The sequence below is a fragment of the Leopardus geoffroyi genome, chromosome A2 (assembly GCF_018350155.1).
Source record: "Leopardus geoffroyi isolate Oge1 chromosome A2, O.geoffroyi_Oge1_pat1.0, whole genome shotgun sequence".
NCBI lineage: Eukaryota > Metazoa > Chordata > Mammalia > Carnivora > Felidae > Leopardus > Leopardus geoffroyi.
Window position 1 is genome coordinate 46,522,946 of NC_059331.1, and position 19,959 is coordinate 46,542,904.

Here is a 19,959-nt window from a genome sequence, read left to right on the forward strand (position 1 = left end):
CCAGAGATACCTGGATTCAAAGGAAAGGGGGCAGCCGGAGGAGGAGCGTCCCCAAGGGTTGGGGGCGCCCCCCAGGGGTTGCTTTGGGTCTCGGGCTCCAGACCCGGCCAGCTCTCTGGTAAGAGGAGGATTCGAAGCCCGGACGCCCCTCCCAGTCCCCGCGCGCTTCTATTCAGAGCCCAGCCCGGAGCCCAAGGGATTCTGGGACTCGTAGTCCTTCCCCGCAGCCCCAGGCGCCGCCACGACCTCGGACTCGGACTACATTGCCCAGGGAGCTTCCCGGCCTATATAAGCTGCCAGGAGCCGCTTCGATGTGCAGTAACCATGTGGATGTGCTGCTGAAGCGTTTCCTCAAGCTCGCTGGGGTGGGAGGAGAGGAGGAGGAGGTGGTGGTGGAGGAGGAGGAGGCAGAGGGTGGAGAGAGAGAAAGCGCACGCCGAGAGGAGGTGTGGGTGTTCCGTTTCCATCCTAACGGAACGAACTCCCTGTTCGCGGACATGGGATTACCCAGCGGCTGCTAACCCCTCTCCTCGCCCTGCTCCCCCAGCCCGGCGTGGCTCCCGGGCACCAAGGTAGCGGCTGGGGCCGGGCAGAGGGCGCGGGGAGTTGGTACTGTCCCCCACCCCGGGCGCAGAAGTTTTTGCCCCGCTCTTGCAGTTCTTGGTGGATTTGCATGCACTTGCATACGTTTGGGGGTTCTTTTACTGAGGGCATTTTTGGGGTGTTCATTTTAGGCTGAAAAAAAAATCTCTATTCGAGTGACTGGCCTCGAGGGCTACCCATTCTGGACCGGAATGGCATTCCCCCAAATTGGAAACTGTTGCAGCAGCTGCAGGAAATAGTTTTTTTTTTTGGGGGGGGGGTGGCGGGTGTTGGGGGGGGTGTCATTTGTGAGTCCAATCAAAGAAATAATCTTTTAAAAAATGTAGCCCTCCCTCGACCTGTTTGGTTGGGAGAAAAATGCATGTGGGGGCCTCAGTGGGGAGGGTTTTAAAAAAAACGGAAGAAAACCGGGGAGCGCTGAGGGATGAAATGTGGACGAAGCTCACGCCCAATGAGGATGCGGGCTTCGGATACTTGGCCTAGGCTCTGGGAAACAAGTGCTTTGGGATCTGCCAAACACTTCCTTTAGTTCCAGCTTCCCCAGCACGTTCGAAGTTTTCGCGTGCCTAGTCTCACTTGTCAGTTACATACTGGAAATAAGTAAGCGGAGTTACCTAGAATCTTCGTGTCTTGTTTGGGGAAGAGGTGGGTCTCTCCAGGAAGGAGGCTAAAGAAGATGGAAGCTTGCAATTCGAAGCATTTCTGTTGGGGGCCGGCCTTCGTGGTCTTACACTCAGTTTCTTTCTTGATACTTAGGAGCTGACTACAGAGGAGCAGGATTCGCACAGCTGGCGTGTTTGGGCAACAGAGTGCCTGACCTCGGTCAGGTGAGTGTGAAGCCTGAGTGCTGTAGTCAATAATGAATTTTTGTTTGAAGTGTATTTTCTGTCCTCTTCTAAAGAGCCATGGGAATAGGAGTAGGAAAGAAATGGAAACTCCATGGCTTAGTGTCCAAAATTTGTCACTGCCTTTGGTGACAGCTTTAGAGAGCATTTGAGATACAGGGGGCAGTTCTGCCTAGCACTTTTGGCCAAGGCTCAGACTTAAAGCAGCCTGAAAGTTTATGAGAGGAGGGGGGAAAGCCATTAAATGGAGCAATAAAAGGAATGCCCATTGGTGGCTGAGAATTGAACTTGCCTGGCAGCGTGCTGATGATTTAAATTCTGAAGGAGGCAGTTCATTTCATCTGCCAAGATATGTAAGCAAAAATTAACTGCCTCTGTCTTTCAAAAATAGTCACTTTTTTCTTACTGTAACATGTGTTTAATCAGAGTAGGTTGGATTGCAAGAAATGAAAGTGGTTGCTGGCAGTTTGAAAGAATTAGTACTTTAAAAAGGGAAGTTAGTTCTTGAAGCATGAAAGAGTAGTAACCAGTCCTTGACTTGAAGCCACCTGAATGTCAAGGAATCTGATGAGTCCCTCTTGTTTAGGTGCTTATTGTGGGATATGAGTTGAAGGCAGCATTTTTCTGTGAAGACCAGCAGCTCCTCCCCCCTCCTCCCCATGGTCATACTGCTCTTTAAGAAAGGGAGGTTTTAACAGCTGCATGTACAGCCCATTGCTGCAGATTTGGCCATCACAAGTTTTTTTCTTCCAAAATGGTCAGGAGCAGGGTAAACGGGTGGAGGTCTGGGTCTCAGCAACTTTTCTAACCTTCTAAATATTTAGCTGTTCCCTGGGCTACAATCTTTGGGTTTTTTAAATTAGAAAATAAAAGGCAGACACTTCATTATAGTAGTATAGTGCTTTTGTTTCCTGTTGATAAGATCCTTAGGAGGGCTGGTGGAGTGGGAAACATTGGGATGTGTGGGCTGTAGTTCCTTCTTGGAGTTGTGTAGACCTTCATGGCTACCTGGGCACTCAAAAGGCCAGGGAATGGGTTAAGTTCCTCTCTTTTGAGCAAGCTCTGGACAAGGAGAAACTGATTCACAGACTCTTCTCCAACTTGTTGCTAAAAATAGCACGGACACATTAAGTACTTGTAAGCCAGATCTAGAGCCATATATCACAGAAACTCTAAGTCAGGAACAGGTGAAGAAGTGGAGGTGTAGAGAGTGAAAACACTTGCCCAGTAGCTAGTACACAGTAGAGGCAAGATAGAACTCCAGGTTTTGGGACTGCACTGCGTCCGACAAATGCATTTAAGTTGGGTGGGAGAGGTGAGGGAAAAGCTGGAAAAATGGTACTTATTTCTGTTGATGAAATAACTCTTGTGTCCTAGCAGTGACGAATAAATAGTAATACATTGATTTAAGAAGGAAACGATGTAGCTGTAGATGTAGGGATAAGAGTGTGGCTATTTGAGGAGGTGTTAGATGTTACCCTGACTGTGTTTTAGAGAGCTGTGTGCTGAAAGCTGAATGGGGAGAGTAAAAGAAATCAAACCACGAGGAACACTGTTCAGCATTAGGTTCATCTCATAACTGAAATCCATCTTGATCATCTACATCAAGGCATCTGTGCAGGTTAAAAGAATCAGATTTTCTCAGTCTGAATAATTCAGCAGTTTAAATTGCGGTGAGTCTAAACTGTGAAGTATCGGTATGTTTTCATATACTCTTCAGTTTGGTTTGTGGACAGTTGTGCAGAACACTTTTTCATTTCTTTCTTGTGTGTGCATGAGTGTGTGTGTGTGTGTGTGTGTGTGTGTGTTGAAAGTACAGTCTGTTCTTTAAATAATTCAGAACATAATATACTATCAAGATTTCCTTGTAGCAGGCAGGGAAAGTTCTTCATGCTCTATATGAATTACTCCTGGCCGCCTCTTTAAGTCCATGAAGTTGTTTGGGGTTGACAATATTATCCATTTAACAAAGTTGTGCCTTTTGGAGGGAAATGGCATCCTTTCTTGAGGAATGAGAGATGGGAAGGTTGCTTAGAGGAAAAGAGACAGATGAACCTAACCAGATAAATCTCTTGCCTTTTTCCTCAAAATATTTTCAAGTGAGCAGGACCAGGGTATTAGAGGGAGAGATGAGAAAGGAATGAAACCTCTAATCCAATGGTATACAACTTGCTGACTTCTAGACAAAAAGAGTCGCATGGCTTTTTAGCTCATTTATAATGATCTTGTGGAAATTCTGATTTCTTTACAAGCAGCTCTTAAAAAACAAAAACGAAACAACAAACACCAAATATGAACAACCGGAAAAAAAAAAAGACGACAGAAAAATAAAAGTAGGCTTAAAGTTAGGTTCCTAGGTTAAGCTGTCCTTGGATATATCTAATTAAGGAGTCTATACGAGGCCATTGTCCCATCTTGTTTAGTGTTGGTTTGATCTTTTAAAATAAAACACATTGGGTTTGCAAGCTCTTTATTAACTGTAAGTGCATGCAATTTTTTTGGTTTACTTTTGTGTTTTTAAGCTTTTGCACTGCTCTTGTAATGAAATCAGTTAAGGCTTGAAGTCAGTGACAGCAACATAATTTTTATGATTCCTACCAATTTTCGTAGTGTCTGTGGTTCTGAGGTAATTGCTAATGAGGATGAGCTGAAAACACCACTAAAACTATCACCTGTGGAGGTAATTCTATTGAACTATGGCTAGGGTCTTCCCTCAGCTGGACATAGTTAACGACATTTGGTGTGATAAATCTGTGAATTTCTGGGGCGCCTGGGTGGCGCAGTCGGTTAAGCGTCCGACTTCAGCCAGGTCACGATCTCGCGGTCCTTGAGTTCGAGCCCCGCGTCAGGATCTGGGCTGATGGCTCAGAGCCTGGAGCCTGTTTCCGATTCTGTGTCTCCCTCTCTCTCTGCCCCTCCCCCGTTCATGCTCTGTCTCTCTCTGTCCCAAAAATAAATAAACGTTGAAAAAAAAAAAATCTGTGAATTTCTAATACCTGCTAACAATGATATGATCTAAGTGTTTATTCCTACATTCAACAAATTTCTAGAGCACCTGCTGTGTGCTGAGATCTAGGAGTTCTAGGTGCTGGGGATACAACACTGAAAGTCCTGTGCCCAAGAGGCTTAGATCCTAGTTAGGGGGAAATAGGCATTATAAATAAGCAAACAGGTAGTGAGTGCTATGGAGAAAAAGAAAGCCAACTAAAGGGGAACAGAAAATAACAGATGTTGGTGAGGATCTGGAGCATTTGGAACTTTTGTGCACTGATGGTGGGAATGTAAAATAGTGTAGGCACTGCAGAAGACAGTATGGTGGTTCCTTAAAAAATTAAACAGAATTACCAAATGATCCAACAATTCCACTCCTGGGTACATAACCAAAAGAACTGAAAGCAGAGGCTCAACCGATATGTGTACATTCATATTCATAGAATTATTCATAGTAACCAAAAGGTAGAAACAACCCACATGTCCACTGATAAATGAATGGACAAACCAAAAGTGGCATGTCCATATAATGGAATATTATTCAGCCTTAAAAAGGAATGAAATTGTTATATATGCTACAGGATGGGTGAAGGTTGAAAACATTATGCTAGGTGAAATAAGCCATACACATAGGGACAGGTAGAGTGGTGCTTGCCAGGGGCTGGGGAATGGGGAGTTTGTTCAATGGGTACAGAGTTTCATCTGGGAAGATGAAAAAATTCTGGATGTGGATGGCAGTGTTGGTTGCACAACTGTGTGAATGAACTTAATGCCATTGAATTGCACACTTAGAAATGATTAAAATAGTAAATTTTATGTTGTGTATGTGTATTTTACCACGATAAAAATTGACAACAATAACAACAGTGTAAAGGGGATAAGGAGGTATTAAGTGGGGATTGGGAATCAGGGAAGGGCTCTTTTTTTAAATTTTATTTATTTATTTACTTAAATGTTTATTTTTCAGAGAGAGAGGGAGAAAGAACGTGGTGGTGGGGGGATACAGAGGATCTGAAGTGGGCTTCTCGCTGACAGCAGAGAGCCTGATAGGAAGCCCCAAACTCAAGAACCATGAGATTGTGACCTGAGCCAAAGTCAGGCACTTAACTGACTGAGCCACTCAGGTGCCCATATTTTTAATTTTTTAATGTTTATTTTGAGAGAGAGCATGAGCAGGGGAGGGGAAGAGAGAGGGAGGGAGAGAGAGAATCCTAAGCAGGCCCTGGGCTGTGAGCGCAGAGCCCAATGTGGGGCTCGAACTCATGAACTGAAAGATCATGACCTGAACTGAAATCAAGAGCCACACACTTAACTGACTGAGCCACCCAGGCACCCTGGAAAGTGCTCTTTAATATGGTGCATTTGAGCAGAGATCTGAAGGAAGGGAGGTTAGCCAGTAGGTATCTGAGGGGAAAGGACATTCCAAAGAGCTAGAGCAGAAAGTGCAAAGGCCCTAAGTTGGGAAAAGGTTCGACAGGTTAGGGAAAGGAAGGAGGCTAAGTTGGTTGCAGCTGAGGGAGAGTGCTAGGCCTTCAGATGGGATAGGGATTCCAGGTCAGATCCTGTAGGCACCAAGGTTTTGCAGGTAAGCAATGGCTTATTTCCCTGAGGATTTCTTAACTTTCTCAGAACTCTACATGTGGTTCTCAGCATCCCTGAGCTACCTTGTACTTTCTGAAGAGACTGGTGAGGCTGGCAAGATCACTTACCAGTTTGGAACTTGATTGGGGGTGGGGGGTAAAACCTAGATGTCTTGTTAGTCACATGACTTACTTGGGATTATAATCCCCTGTAGTTGGAAGGGAATCTTCTTGGATAAATAGATGAACCTGCAGTTGGTTTGGATAAGAATTTTAAGAATCTCATGATATTCTGTAGTTTTTTTCAACAGAAACCTTGTGTACTTTGCCACCACCCTCCAGTCTGTCAGGTTTCATTTTAAGGAATTACACAAGGAGAATTTACGTTCTGCTGTCTAGCATCATCCTTGGGGAATATCCAAATAAGTAATTCTCTCTGATAAGTGAAGGGGATCCCTTCATCTGTACAAATTTATAACATACATACCTGGTGATACTTACTGCATAAGATGCACATATTCAATTAACAAAAACAAGCCAGGCATCCCTAATCCCACCATTCAAGATGAGGGTTCCAGACCCCTGCATGTATACATAAATAAAAATTATGTGTATAATATCATTAAAAAGGACTCATGCCGTACCTCAAGTTTTGTTCCTTGCTGGTTTCACTCTATCCTGAACAGCTATTCTTGTTAATCTATAGACACCCGTGTCTTCATTTTTATGAAGGTATCTGTACCTTTGATGTGATTGCATTTGGGTGGTGACAGGTATGGAATCACTAGGGGAAAACATCATTCAGATTTCATCACCATCATAGAATCCAGGTTTTCTCTCTCAGTTTATACTGGTTTTTAAGAAAACTAAATGGAAGGTAAAGCACTATTCCAAAGTTAGCTGGGTCATTACAGGGATAAAGCTTAGTAATGATTTATTTCAATACAGAATCTCTTATTCTTCAGAGTAACCTTCACTATAGATAATTGGAAACACATAGAACAGTGAGATCTTAGTATCATGAACCCCTCTTTACTTATCACCTATCTGCACAGTTACCAATTCATGCCCATTCTGTTTTCACCTGCATTCTGATACACGCGTCTTGGGTGAGTTGGGAACAAATCCCTGATACCAGTTCATCTGTATTTCATTTTATTCATGTTTATTTATTTGAGAGATAGCAAGAGAGCGAGCGTGTGCGTGAGCACAAACAGGGAAGGAGCAGAGAGAGACAGTACCAAACAGGCCCTGTACTGTCAGCGCAGAGCCCAGTGCGGGCTCGATCTCACAAACCATGAGATCATGACCTGAGCCAAAGCCAAGAGTCGGGTGCTTAACTGACTGAATCACCCAGGCTCCATCTGTATTTTAGTATGTAGCTCTAGCATAGGGATTTAAAAACAAAAACAAAAAAACAACAACATAATACTGTGATCCATCACAGGGAGAAAAAGACATATTTTTTAATGGAGTCTGTGTTCTCCTTTTATGTTTATGTACACACATACAACATATATTACACAGGTGCATATATACACACATGCTTACAATATATACACACAATAATAATATATATGTATATTTAACCTTTTTTTTTGAATCAGGATCCAAATAAGGTCAATAGATTACAAATGGTTGATGTGTCTTTTAATCTATGTTTTCTCTACACCTCTTCTTCTCCATGCATTTTATGGTTATTATTGAGGAAATGGGGTGATTTATTTTCCCATAGTTAAGATTTTGCTGACTGTGTCAGAGTGGTATAGTTCCCTGTGTGGTATGTGTTCCCTGTGTATTATCCTATCTGGTGCTTAAATGTAGAGGCTTGATCAGAATCAGGGTTGTTGTTGTTGGCTACTTATATTTTTTTTTTTTTTTTTTTTTCAACGTTTATTTATTTTTGGGACAGAGAGAGACAGAGCATGAACAGGGGAGGGGCAGAGAGAGAGGGAGACACAGAATCGGAAACAGGCTCCAGGCTCTGAGCCATCAGCCCAGAGCCCGACGCGGGGCTCGAACTCACGGACCGCGAGATCGTGACCTGGCTGAAGTCGGACGCTTAACCGACTGCGCCACCCAGGCGCCCCTACTTATATTTTTTTGAACTTCATTCAGGGAAGTATATGATATGTCTGGATATGCCTTATGATATTAGGAACCATTGATGTTCATTGCCTTAATCCATTAGTTCGTTAGGACTTGTCAAACTCCTGTTTTTCATTCTTCATTCATTAGCTGAACTATTTTATAAAAAGAAATTTTTCTCCACTAAGTTTTTTTGTTCTCTGTATTTTACTAGTTTTCAAAAATAACAAGTCGTTTCCTTACCATGATACATGGCAATGGTTCTCAACACGGTGACCCTGGGGACATTTTTGGTGGTCACAGCTAGGAAGAGGGTGCTGCTGGCCTAGAGGCCAGGGTGCTGATAAACAGCCTACAATACATTGCATAGCCATGTGCAGCCCAGAATTCTCCCTTTCGCAGTTAACAGCAGTGCAACTATTGAGAAACCCTTGTACCAAGATGACCAGTGGGTATGTATTTTGGTTACTATCTTTGTGAACTTGTGAATTTAAGCATAATTTATATCTCTTTTTGTGTAGCTATCCTTCTTGATCAGAGTGCTCATTTTTGCTCAGCAAGAGAGAGGCTTTTGAAGTTGGTTCAAAAACACAACTGTAGTAGTCTTTGATAGCTTTCTTGCTTTCAATATGAGAGAATGTTCCAGGCCCATATTCTATATTTCTTGCCCCAGGCCTGGAATCAGTCTTTTCTCCAAGGAGCTATAGTTCTTTTGAGTGGGAAATGGTGTTCAGAGACCTCTGCTCAGGGCCAGATAGGTATTCTTATTTTCCTCATACAGGTCAGAAAAGAAAGCAGAATGAAGAAAACTTAAAACCTGAATATTTTCAATGAAGGTATTTCCAAAGCATAGTTAACACATCTTTGCCTTTTTAAAAAGGATTCTGAAGGTACTCCTAACTTTGCACTTTGGTATCAGTTTTAACCTTAGTGTACTGGTGCTCAGGTAACAATAGTACTCCCCAGATTGGTAGGAATGTTACTCTTGTTCTGTATCCATGTTCTTCATACTGTATGGCAACCCACTATGAGATCCTGAAATCAGTTTAGTGGGCTTCCTTTAGCAGTTTTTTTTTTTTTTTTTAACTTTATTTACTTAGAGAGAAGGAGAGAGAGAACACAAGCGAGGGAAGTGCAGAGAGAGGGAGACAGAGAATCTTAAGCAGGCTCTACGCTGTCAGCACAGAGCGTGACCTGGGGCTTGAACTCAGGATCTATGAGATCATGACCTTAGCCGAAATCAAGAGTCAGATGCTTAACCAACTGAGCCACCCAGGTGCCCCTCCATCAGTGTATGTGTATACATATATACACATACATATGTGTGTGTGTGTGTGTGTATATATATATATATATATATATATATATATTTTTTTTTTTTTTAATGAAGTCGAGTAAATTAGAAAAACATCAAAGTGTATTGTATGGATACTTAGAAGGACATCCCCCCCCCCCCCCATTCTCTCTGTCTCTCATACAGAGTGAACAGTGGGTTGTAACTTTAATGTATTTCTTACTGTGGGTTTCAGTCAAAAATTTGAAAAACATTGCTCTACGTCTTTATTCCTCCATTTGTGGTCACCAGACCAACATCATTGCCTTCAACAGTGAGCTTGTTAGAAGTGTAGACTCTCAGGCCCCACCCCAAACCCAGTGAATCAGAACCTGCATTTTAGCACAATCCCCAGGGGATTCATGCACACTCGAAAGTGTGAGAACCTCTATACTTAACCCCCAGTGTTTTTTCAGTGTTGTCTTATTTTTATGGTTATTTTTTCCTGGCTTGTTCTCACCTGTTGGAACTGACCTTTGTACTTGTCCTTAGTGGCCTTTTCATTCTCAATCAAGTGGAAGGTAGGCTAAGTCACCACTGAAGGTGAGCATGAAGGTCTGGCAGGACTGTCTCTGACAAAACTGGAAGCGTTAGTTTTTACACTTGGGGGACTCTCTTATTGGCAGCAGTTTCAGATAGAAATGATACGTGTGAAACCTACTTAGGGTTGGGAGGTCACAGGTAGGAACAAGGCTGCATTTAACATGCTGTTTTCAGACACTTTGAGCAACTTAGGTTTTATAATGTTGTGTGACCCAGTGAATTAGCAGAACTTCTGGGCTGCTTGTATGGTTGCTTATCAGATATAGATGAACGTAAGAAGAAACATCACTGACCTCCAAGTTCTTTGCTGTTTGTCTGTGTTTCACTAGGAACTTTATTTGGGAAGTGACTTTGTTTTGCAAAAATAGTTTCAAGACTTAACTGTGCACGTATTTCTTTCTTTTCTTTCTTTTTTTTTTTTTTTCTTTAACATTTATTTATTTTGAGAGCATGAGATGTGAATGGGCAGAGAGAGAGAGAGAAAGAGACGGAGAATCCCAAGTGGGCTCCACACTGCCAGCGCAGAGCCTGATACGGGGCTCGAACTCATGAACTGCAAGATCATGACCTGAGCTGAAGAGTCGGGGTGTTTAAACTGGCCACCCAGGTGCCCTCCATGCACATATTTCAGAATAGAAAAAGCTGATACAGTACCTAGACTTAAGGACATTCATTTATTTGCTTTGGTGCATCTGTGCCTGTGACTATGTCCCCATCCCTGCCCTGTCTATATCCACCTTGCCAAATACTACCCAAATGCTTCCTCTTCTGGGAAGCCTTTCCTGATAATTTGAAAATCTTTGTTATTTGAAACTCCATGGCACTTTAAATCTATTTTCCTCACGGGCCTTTTTGATTTTTAACCTACAAATGCACCTGAGAAATAGTGCCCACAAGAGATTTGTTGAAAGAAGTTATGTATCTCCATGTTATATCTCCCTTGGAAGAATGTAGGCTGCTTGTCAGAAGAATCTAATCATTTGTAAGCTTCTCCTGATTAAATATTTCTGAAATTGGTGGTTTGCTTTGAAAAGCCTCTTTTGCTGTGGAGAGCGAAGTGAGGACTGTGCAGAAATGTATTAAGTGGTTCCTTTTGATAGCTTTTGAGATGTTGCTCAGAACAGTTCTTGGGTGGGCATTGGGCTTGGGAAACTGTTGAGTGTTAATAAAAGGGAGTGAAGGTAATAATCAGGGAGGGAAGCACAGTTGTTCTGAGGCTGTAATGGTATCGCCCTGCCGAACCACAGGATGGGGGCTCTGCAGGATTGGGTACTGACTGCCTCTTGAGTAGGGGCTAAACATGTAACATCTGTGCTTCTGTTTCCTCCTCTGTAGAATAGGTATAAAAATACCTGCTTTGGGCCATTGCTGCCAAGTCAAATGTTTGCAAAAAGTCTCAGAGATTAAAAAAAGAAAAAAAACAACAACAAAGCCTGTGTCCCTAGAGGAATGGTTCTCAACCAGCGGGGTGATTTTGCCCTGCGGGGACTTGTGGCAATGTCTGGAGACTTTTTTGTCACAGCTGAGGGAAAGTGGGTGCTCCTGGCATTTAGCAGGTAGAGGTCAGGGATGTCACTAAACATCCTGCAATACACATGATATGTCCTCCACAACAAGGAATTATCTGCACTAAAATGTAGCCCTCAGTAGCCCTGAGGTTGAGAAACTGTCCTAGACTGATTTTTCCCAGACTAATTGAGACACTGCTCTCTCTCTGAGGATGTTCATCAAATCGGATTTGTTGGTTTTTGTTTTTTGTTTATTATTATTATTATTATTATTATTATTATTATTATTTTGGTGGTTCAGGTTGTGAGCAGAGGGGCATCTCTTCAGACTGGGGATGACTTTAACTTTTTAATAAAATAAATACCACCCTTCTCCTGCTTCCCCTAGGTACTGGCTTTGGTTTCTGGAGCCCTGTGATCTATTTGCTTTGTTGTTGTTTTTTAATGTATGTTTAGTTTTGAGAGAGAGAGACAGCGTGCGAGCACGGGACGGGCAGAGATAGAATCTGAAGCAGGCTCTGGGCTCTGAGCTGTCAACACAGAGCCTGATGTGGGGCTCCAACTCACAAACCCTTGAGATGATGACCTGAGCCTAAGTCGGATGCTTAACCAACTGAGGCACCCTGATTCCCCTATGGTCTATTAGCTTTGGCTAGTACACGGCTGTGTGACCTACAAGAAGTCACTCAGGTTTATTGTTGTTTGCTTTTTCCGCCTATAAAATAAGGAATTTCACCTAGATGATCTCTACCCACCAAATAGAAAATTTTCTGACTGCCAACTTTGAGCTTTTGATTGGCTTTTCTTATATTGGCCTGGGAGAATAGGAAACGAGAGCACGTGTCAGAATTGACATCTTTGCTGAAAAATAGCCATGTAGATAATGTACCTTTTTCAAGAATAGGCTGTTTAGTGGGCATGTTTGTGAAAAGGCACATAGGTTTCTCTTCGTGGGCGTGTGTTTATCTCTTGTGTGTCTAATGAGCAACATTTAAATTAGAGAATTGCTCTGAACTGCTGATTTACAACTGCTCTTTCTGAGATTGTCATAGAGGGCCCTGCTTAAAGTTGAAACTTCTGAGTTGGTGACTTCCTTTGGGACTGTCTGAAAACGAAAGCAGAATGCAATTTTCTATCCTCCGAGAGAAGTGCTTTTTGCAATAGAATAAGTGGTCTCCTGAAGGGACACTGCATTTCTGAGGACAATCTGATTAGCCACTAATAGGACCAGAAGGCAAGAAGGGGGCTGCACAAACATGTGTATGGTGGGGTGGGGGGAGCTGCCGGCCGGTGTCCACCTCAGAAATGCCGTGTTTCTGCTCCTCGTTTCACAAGAAAGATGATATCGTCAAGTCTTTGCTCAAAGGAAGTTCCAAAATTAACTGTGAGAGTGCCCAGTTACAGAAGAGATGGTGTAAAAGAGCGCCTCTTTCCTTGTCTTGGAAAAGTCCACTGTGAGTGTGGTAGGTTTTCTCTTCCCTGTATTTACAGCCATATTACCATATATGTACCTGGGTGAGGGCATCTTAAGGAGGCCTGTGCTCCTCTGGAAGGAGTGTCCTTGGCCTCCAGCCACGAGATTGATCAAATGCCGGCAACTCTTCCTTTTTCTGTGCACACTCTTGCTTTCCCTCTGAAAGGCCTTGTGGTTTGCCTGGCTTGGCTCACGGGGGGCTGCTTGACCTGAAAGTGAAGTGCTGCTCTTTTGTGTTGATGGCAGCTGTGGCCCCCAGGTCTTATCTGTGTTCCTGGAGACCAGCTGCCCGAGGCCTGCTGAATCTCCAGGCGCTTTTAAGTCTTTGTGCATGAGCCCTCTCTTTGCTGCCTAGCTTGAAAGGAAGCCTTTTGATTTTATTCATTTTAAGCAATCATTTTTAAAGCAAGCAGCAATAAAACCAGCACTAAGTCTTTGGCAGAGGCCTTCTGTTTTTTAGGAGGTGGAGATGATGTGAATATGCCAAGAAAGAGCAGAGAAGACTGATGGATTTCCATTGGCTACCTTTTTTAGCAGAAGAATGGCTTTTCCGAGTACCCTGTGCTTTGGGGCCAAGTGGCAAAGCTTAGTGACTGAAGGGTAGACCCAGAGGGGGCTATGGAGGTGGGATGCTGTCATTCATTCTTCACCTGGCTGTACTTTGGGGGTTTGAGTTTTACTAGGAAGAGTGGGAAGAACATTCTGCTGGAGTTGGCATTGACAAATTCAGATAAATGCATCACACAGTGTGTCCTTTGTCTATACCACTCATCATGTGGACTTGCTGGTTGATAGGGTTAATCCTCAACAGATTGTAAGCCCTAAAAAGTTTAGTAAGAGTAGTTTATGAGAGTTGAAAATACAGCAAATTGGCAGACAGGAATAATCCCAGTAAACAGGAATGTTTCCCATCTTTTACTTTCTTTGTGCTAAGCAAGCCCATTATTTTCTTTTACACATTTGAACCTCAAAACAGCATTATGAGACAAGCTCTCATGATCCTCATTCTGCAGATGAGGGAACTGAGTTCCAGAAAGAGTAAGTAACTTGGTCAAGATTATAAACGTCCTGTCACACTTAGCAATAAAGGCAGACTTTTTACCCTGGCTTGGGGAATGCCATTGGCCCGGGCTGCTTCTTCTCTGACCTTACCCCGCACTTTCTTTCTTTCCCCGTTAATGGTCCAGACGTTGTGGCTGGCTGTCTTTTTCTTGAACTTGCCAACTTCTTTTCTGCGCACAGTGCCTTTGTACTAGCTATTTGCTCTGCCTAAAATGCTCTTCCACCTGATTTTTTTGCATGATTGCCTCTGTCTTGACTTTCAGGTCTTAGCTTAAATGTCTCAACTTGCTCTCTCTGACCAGCCAAAAGTAAAATGTCACACAGTTTTAATTCTCTGCCTAGTACTTATCACTATCTGATTGGTTGTGCCTGTAAAACTATCATGAGAACCAGGACCTGGACTGTCTTCTTTTTACCTATGTCCCACACACCTGGAGTAGGGATAGTGCATGGTAGGTATTCGATAAATTTGTTGAATAAAAAGGTGGTTTCAAATCAGGGGGTTTTCTCTAAAGTCTTGGATGTTGTATGTTTTGCATTTTAGTCCTGTCCAGTTTTTCATGTTTATGCAGTATGAGTCCTGAGCACATAGGCAGTGTCAAACCAGAACTTAAAATTTATAGTAGTATTTTTCAAAATTTTGGGTCTCAGGAACTCTTGACATGCTTAGAAATTTCTGAGGACCCCAAAGAACTTAGGTTTATGTGAGTTAGAACCATCTGTACTTACCTCATTAGAAATTAACACCAAGACTATTAACACTGAGACAACATGAAAAATAAGCCAATCGTATGTTAACACAGTAACATATTTTTAATGAACAATAGCTATATTTTCCAAAAAAATTTTTGCAAGAGAGTGGCATTGTTTTACTTTTTTGCACATTGATGAATATCTGGCTTAATAGAAGATAGCTGGAGTCCTGTATCTTACATATTTCCACCTCCAGTCTCTTCTGACATCTCATGTCCTGGAGCCTCTGGAAAACTCAACCATGGTGCGAGAGATGGAGTAAAAAGGCAAATAGTGCGTTGGTGTTATTATGAAAATAGGACTTTGAAGAGCCTCTGAAAGGGTCTTGGGTTGAACTCCCAGGGGTCCTTGGGCGTCATGGAGAGCCACTAGCTTATAGAGTAGCCAGGTAATTTGAAAGGTGGGTGGTGCCATGGAACAACTCAGAGACAGAGAACCTGAAGGCTTAGGTAGCAGGATGCAATTGATTGTTCCTAAGTCCGGATATTGAATCAGAGCTTTTTGTTTAGAAATACATGCATGGGGATACATGGAAGCTGTGTCTGCAAAACAAACACAAGAAAACAAAACAAAAAAACCCCTTCCCAGCTAAAGTGCTGAATTGCAAAGTACCCTGAAAACTTGGAAGCTAGTGGTACTTGTTTTAGGTTCATCTTTTTCAGATGAGCAAGATTATAGCAAGCATTCCAGAAGTTCTGCAGTGGGATGGGTCATTAAAAAATAATAAAGCGTGGGTTCTTCTCCATGTCTGAGAATAGTAGCTTCAAATATAACTCCCTTTATAGCTGTTACTCTAAACCCTTACTTGGTTCTCCTTGTAGATTTTGGACTCAGATGAAGTTGTGTCCTATAATAGAAATTAGATTGGCTTAGTGCTTTATTGGTCTCAGATATTGTCACAACTGGTCTTAAAGATACCAAGGTGGAGGCTGTTAAAAATAGATGAGATAATCCCTGCTAGCCAGCCATTTAAGAAAGGCAAATGATTACAGTCCAGGCCTCTGGGGGGTATTTTGAACGTCTCGGGTAATGTATATGAGATTGTGAAAGTTAAGGTAATTGGGTGGTAAAACACACAGGGAACTTAGACCTCAGGAGATGATTGGTGCCCTGGGGGGCTGGTGTGGCAGGGAGGTCCTTAGTTCCTGACACCAGTGCTTGGAAGGACCTAATTTAAGGGCAGACTCTGTGGGGCTTTTCTCCTTCCCGATTACTGTTTAGCCCCAAGGCCCAAGCGGCTTCATCTTACTTAAATAAAGGAGGCTTCTTGCTTCTATGTGTCCATAAAAATCTTCAGGTCAAAATATTTTGGTCCCTGACTTTGGGGTCCATTACCTGGTATAAATAAAGCTTCTGACTTCCTCCTTTGCCTGTCTAGGATTAAGTGATACCTTAGGTAACTTCTTGGTTAATGAAAGTATTCTAATTTAGTCTCATTTCAGGAGTTGCTAACTTCTAAATTCTGAATTGTGTGTAGGCGAAAATTGAGATTTTTTTTTTTTTTTAGAAAAATGGATATAATGCAATTAGTTAAGTGTGTGCAGGAGAAATAGATGGGAAAAATTATAATAAGTGAGTTTTCTGGCATAGTCAAAGGTTTTAGCAAAAAGGAAAAAAAAAGGAAACTCAAAACCTATCTTAATGCTTAAAATGAAACGAATATACTTCTTTTTCAGTGAGGCTATGACTTAGCCTGTCTTCACACCGAAGTGAAAGAGGTTCTAAATATTGAATTATTCCTTTGAAGATGTTTCCACCTCATCTCCTCCTTGCCTCCCACAGGGGCCTGATTTGATGTTAGAAGTGGGAATGGAGTTGAGGTCTGACTGTCTTGGGTATGGTGAGTTTGGGGGCTGAAAAGCAACAGTACCTTGGATGACCTGTGCAAGTACTGCCCACCTCCTAGGCTTACAGAGATTGAAACATTTCTGAGACGTGTTGATTCGGATGTGTTTCCAACAGTGCTGACAAAGTAAGAAGCATATATCAAGTAGAAGAATAAGTTATAGACCAGAAGTGAGTGAAGCCTTTGGAGGAAGAAAAGTGAACTTTTCCATTTCAGTCTCATTCAAAAATACAAAAATGGGTGTTTACTAAAGGCCATATATTGGGCTGAGCACTTTGTGTGGATTATTTGTTTTACCTCTCTTGGTAACCCTGAGATAGGAAGAGTCCCTCCTCCTTTTTTTTTTTTTAAATGTCTGTTTATTTTTGAGAGAGAGTGCACATGCATGCATGGGGGAGGGGCAGAGAGAAGCCGGGAGACAGAATCCCAAGCAGGCTCCACACCGTCAGTGCAGAGTCTGAACTAGAACTCAAACCCATGGAACTGTGAGATCTTGACCTGAGCCGAATTCAAGAGTTGGATGCTGAACTGACTGAGCCACCCAGGCACTGCTCCTCTCTTCTTTTAATTGGTTGAGAGAGCTGAAATTCAGGAAAGTTATGTCAGTTGTCTAAGCACAAGAAGATGGAATTTAGACTCAAGTGTTCTGTTTCTAGACTTTTTGGACACAGAGGGGATGGTCACTGGGGGAGGGGTACTTTCTGCCAGAGACAGAAGTTAAAATTTTTTTTTTCTTCAGAAGTTAAAATTTTGTTTCTGGCTCTCAAATGTCCTGGAAATCTGTTGAAAAGGTCTAACAGACCTCTATTCTCTACCCTTGCTCCAACAGTGTCAACTTGATTTTCTTTAGTTTTAGGAAAACAATCACCTAAAAATAGTTTAAATTCTTTTAGGTAACAGATAAGATGACATGATTACATTGGACCCAGATGTGCTTGTCGTGTCCCAGGCGCTGTACAAGGGAAGGAAGAACTCAGCTCTCCTGTCCTCATGGGCTTGATAGTCTAAACCAGTAAATAAGCAATTTTAGGACAGTGGTAGTGCCCAGATAGGGTAATTAGAGTACCGATTAGAGAAGAATGTCAGGCAGCAATTACAGCGTGTCCAAAGGCACATGGCATGTTGGGGGATCCGGGAGAATGTTCATCATGGCCAGAGGGTAAAAGGTGGGTGGGCAGTACAGCGAGACGAAGAGGCGAAGGTAGGCAAGGACCAGATCACGAGGAGTCCCAAATCTCTTTGGAATGTTTTAAGCACAGGAATGACATGGTCTGATTTATGTTTCTATAAGATCACGCTGGAAAAAAAAAAAAAAAAAAAGATTTTGCTGGCTTATGTGTAGAATAGACTGAGGGGCAAAGAAGGACTCAGAGAGAGTCTTTATGGAGCCCATTTGTCAATGATCCTGGCTGAGGTTTGGGCGGGAGTAAAAGAGTTACAAAGAATTGGAGGATTCAAGAGAGAGACTAAAACTTAAAATCGGTAAGATTAGATGCTCCTACTTCATTACTTGCTAAATATTTACTCAGCACCTACCATGTGCTAGGGATTGGTGAGAGGAATAAAGTAGTATGCAAAACAGATCCCTCAAACCAATGTTGGCTTCAACTAGGACAGGGCGTGGGATAAGGATGAATGTATTCTAGGCCTGAGTGAAGAGCATGGGCAAAGGACTTGTGGCAGGGATGAGGCGAGGGAAGACTGGAGGTGCCACCAGGCGTTGTGGAGGTAGATGAAGTGGGTGGGGAGGAGGAGAAACAGATTGGGGAGATAGTTGAGTTCTTTCTGGTATATTGAGGTGCTGTCAGTATCCAGGAGCTGAATCCCAGTAGTTGTTGGCCTTGAGGTACAGATTGAGGAATCCTAGAAGCCCCTGGAGCCAGTGGGGGTGGGGTGGGATGACCCAGGGCGGGTGTAGAAAAGGCAAAGAACAACAAGATTGTGAGACCACAGATGTGGAGGACTGCGACCTCTGGTTTCTGTTCACCTAGGAGATCTCTGAATTTGTGTGTTTTTATTCCCTCCTTTCTTTTGAGTGGAATCAAATGTACCTTTTCCTTATACATTGCTCAGGTTTCAGTGGACAAAGAACTGAAGCTGAGCCAGTGGGCAGTGTGAGGCTCCTGAGCGTCTCACAGAGGCAGTGAGCCCCCTTTCTGTGCCCTGGTCCAGCCACCCTGGGAGAATCCTATTTTAAGAGGTGCATCAGCCTGTCAGAGCAGTGCTGGGAGGTGGCGGGGTGGGGGGGCGCAGTAGTTGCCTGCATACATTGCACTTATTTCCTGCAGGCGTTTTGCTGACTTGTTGATGCACGTGATCTTACTGAACCTAGTGACAGCCTGTTGAGGGAGCTACTCATATTATCCCCATTTTATGGATGAGGAAAGTGAGGTTTAGGAAGATGAGAGAGCTGGCCTGAAGTCCTAGAATGATGTGGTGGCAGAGCTGGAGGTGCCTGGCAGTCTGACTCTGGAGCTTCAGCTCCTGTCTGCCCTTGGGTGAGGACTGCTCTGGAGACCAGGCCATGTCTGGAATCACCCAGGATGATGATGCTCTGCAAACAGAAGCAAAGTCCTAAGGAGATCAGAGGTTTCTGAGCATCGGGGGATAGACCAGTAGCAGATTTTCTAGGAGATTTTTTTGTGCAGGGGACACAGGAATATTTTCTAACTGGGCTTTTTGAACCTGGAACCATTTCTGGAACCATTTGAAACCTTGCCCAAACCATCTGAACCGTGAAACATTGCCAGGTGTTTAAGCAGAAGCAAGGTCATCCTTAGGAGTCATGGTAGGGGGATTCCATTATTGGGCAAGAGATGGAATTACACACTTTATAGTTTCCCTCCAACCTTTATGCCATGATTCTGTATATTTGGAAAGACCACAATGCTTTGTGATTGGGAACTGAGCATAATTCCATAGAGTTCAGGTTGTTTTTAATAGGTGAATTAGGGAGGATAATTATTTTCCCTAAAGTGAAATATATTGTCACAGATCATCCAGGAGTGCATTTGTTAGGATACCCACCTGATTTTTTATATGGGGATCCTTTGCTTTGCTGAGTTTAAATTTTGAAGTCCTAGAATCTTTCAGTTCGACTTCATCTGACTAAAAAATAATGAATAGCCAGCATTGAGTGAAAGTCTACCAGTCTCTGTATCAGGTACTTTTCAGGCACAGTTTCATCTGTTCCTTACAATAATCCCTTGCAGTTAAGTGTTATCCTCATTTTACTGATGAAACAAAAACAGGTTTAAGTGGGCCGGATGGCAGTGTTGAGCTAATAATAATAATAGCTTGCACCCAGAAAGAAGATTGGAGCTCTGCACCTGA

The 19,959-nt window shown here is 42.9% G+C and overlaps 1 protein-coding gene across 6 annotated transcripts in view; it reads left to right on the top strand.

The window, feature by feature from the left end:
* The first annotated feature begins 318 nt into the window (after window positions 1-318).
* ITPR1 (inositol 1,4,5-trisphosphate receptor type 1) overlaps window positions 319-19,959 on the top strand; it is a 328,400-nt gene continuing 308,759 nt past the window's right edge. For all 6 annotated transcript variants that reach the window (XM_045493609.1, XM_045493610.1, XM_045493612.1 and 3 more), the window contains exons 1-2: window positions 319-572; window positions 1,360-1,430. The gene's annotated coding sequence lies outside the window, so the exon portion shown is untranslated. The remainder of the gene's footprint in view (window positions 573-1,359; window positions 1,431-19,959) is intronic.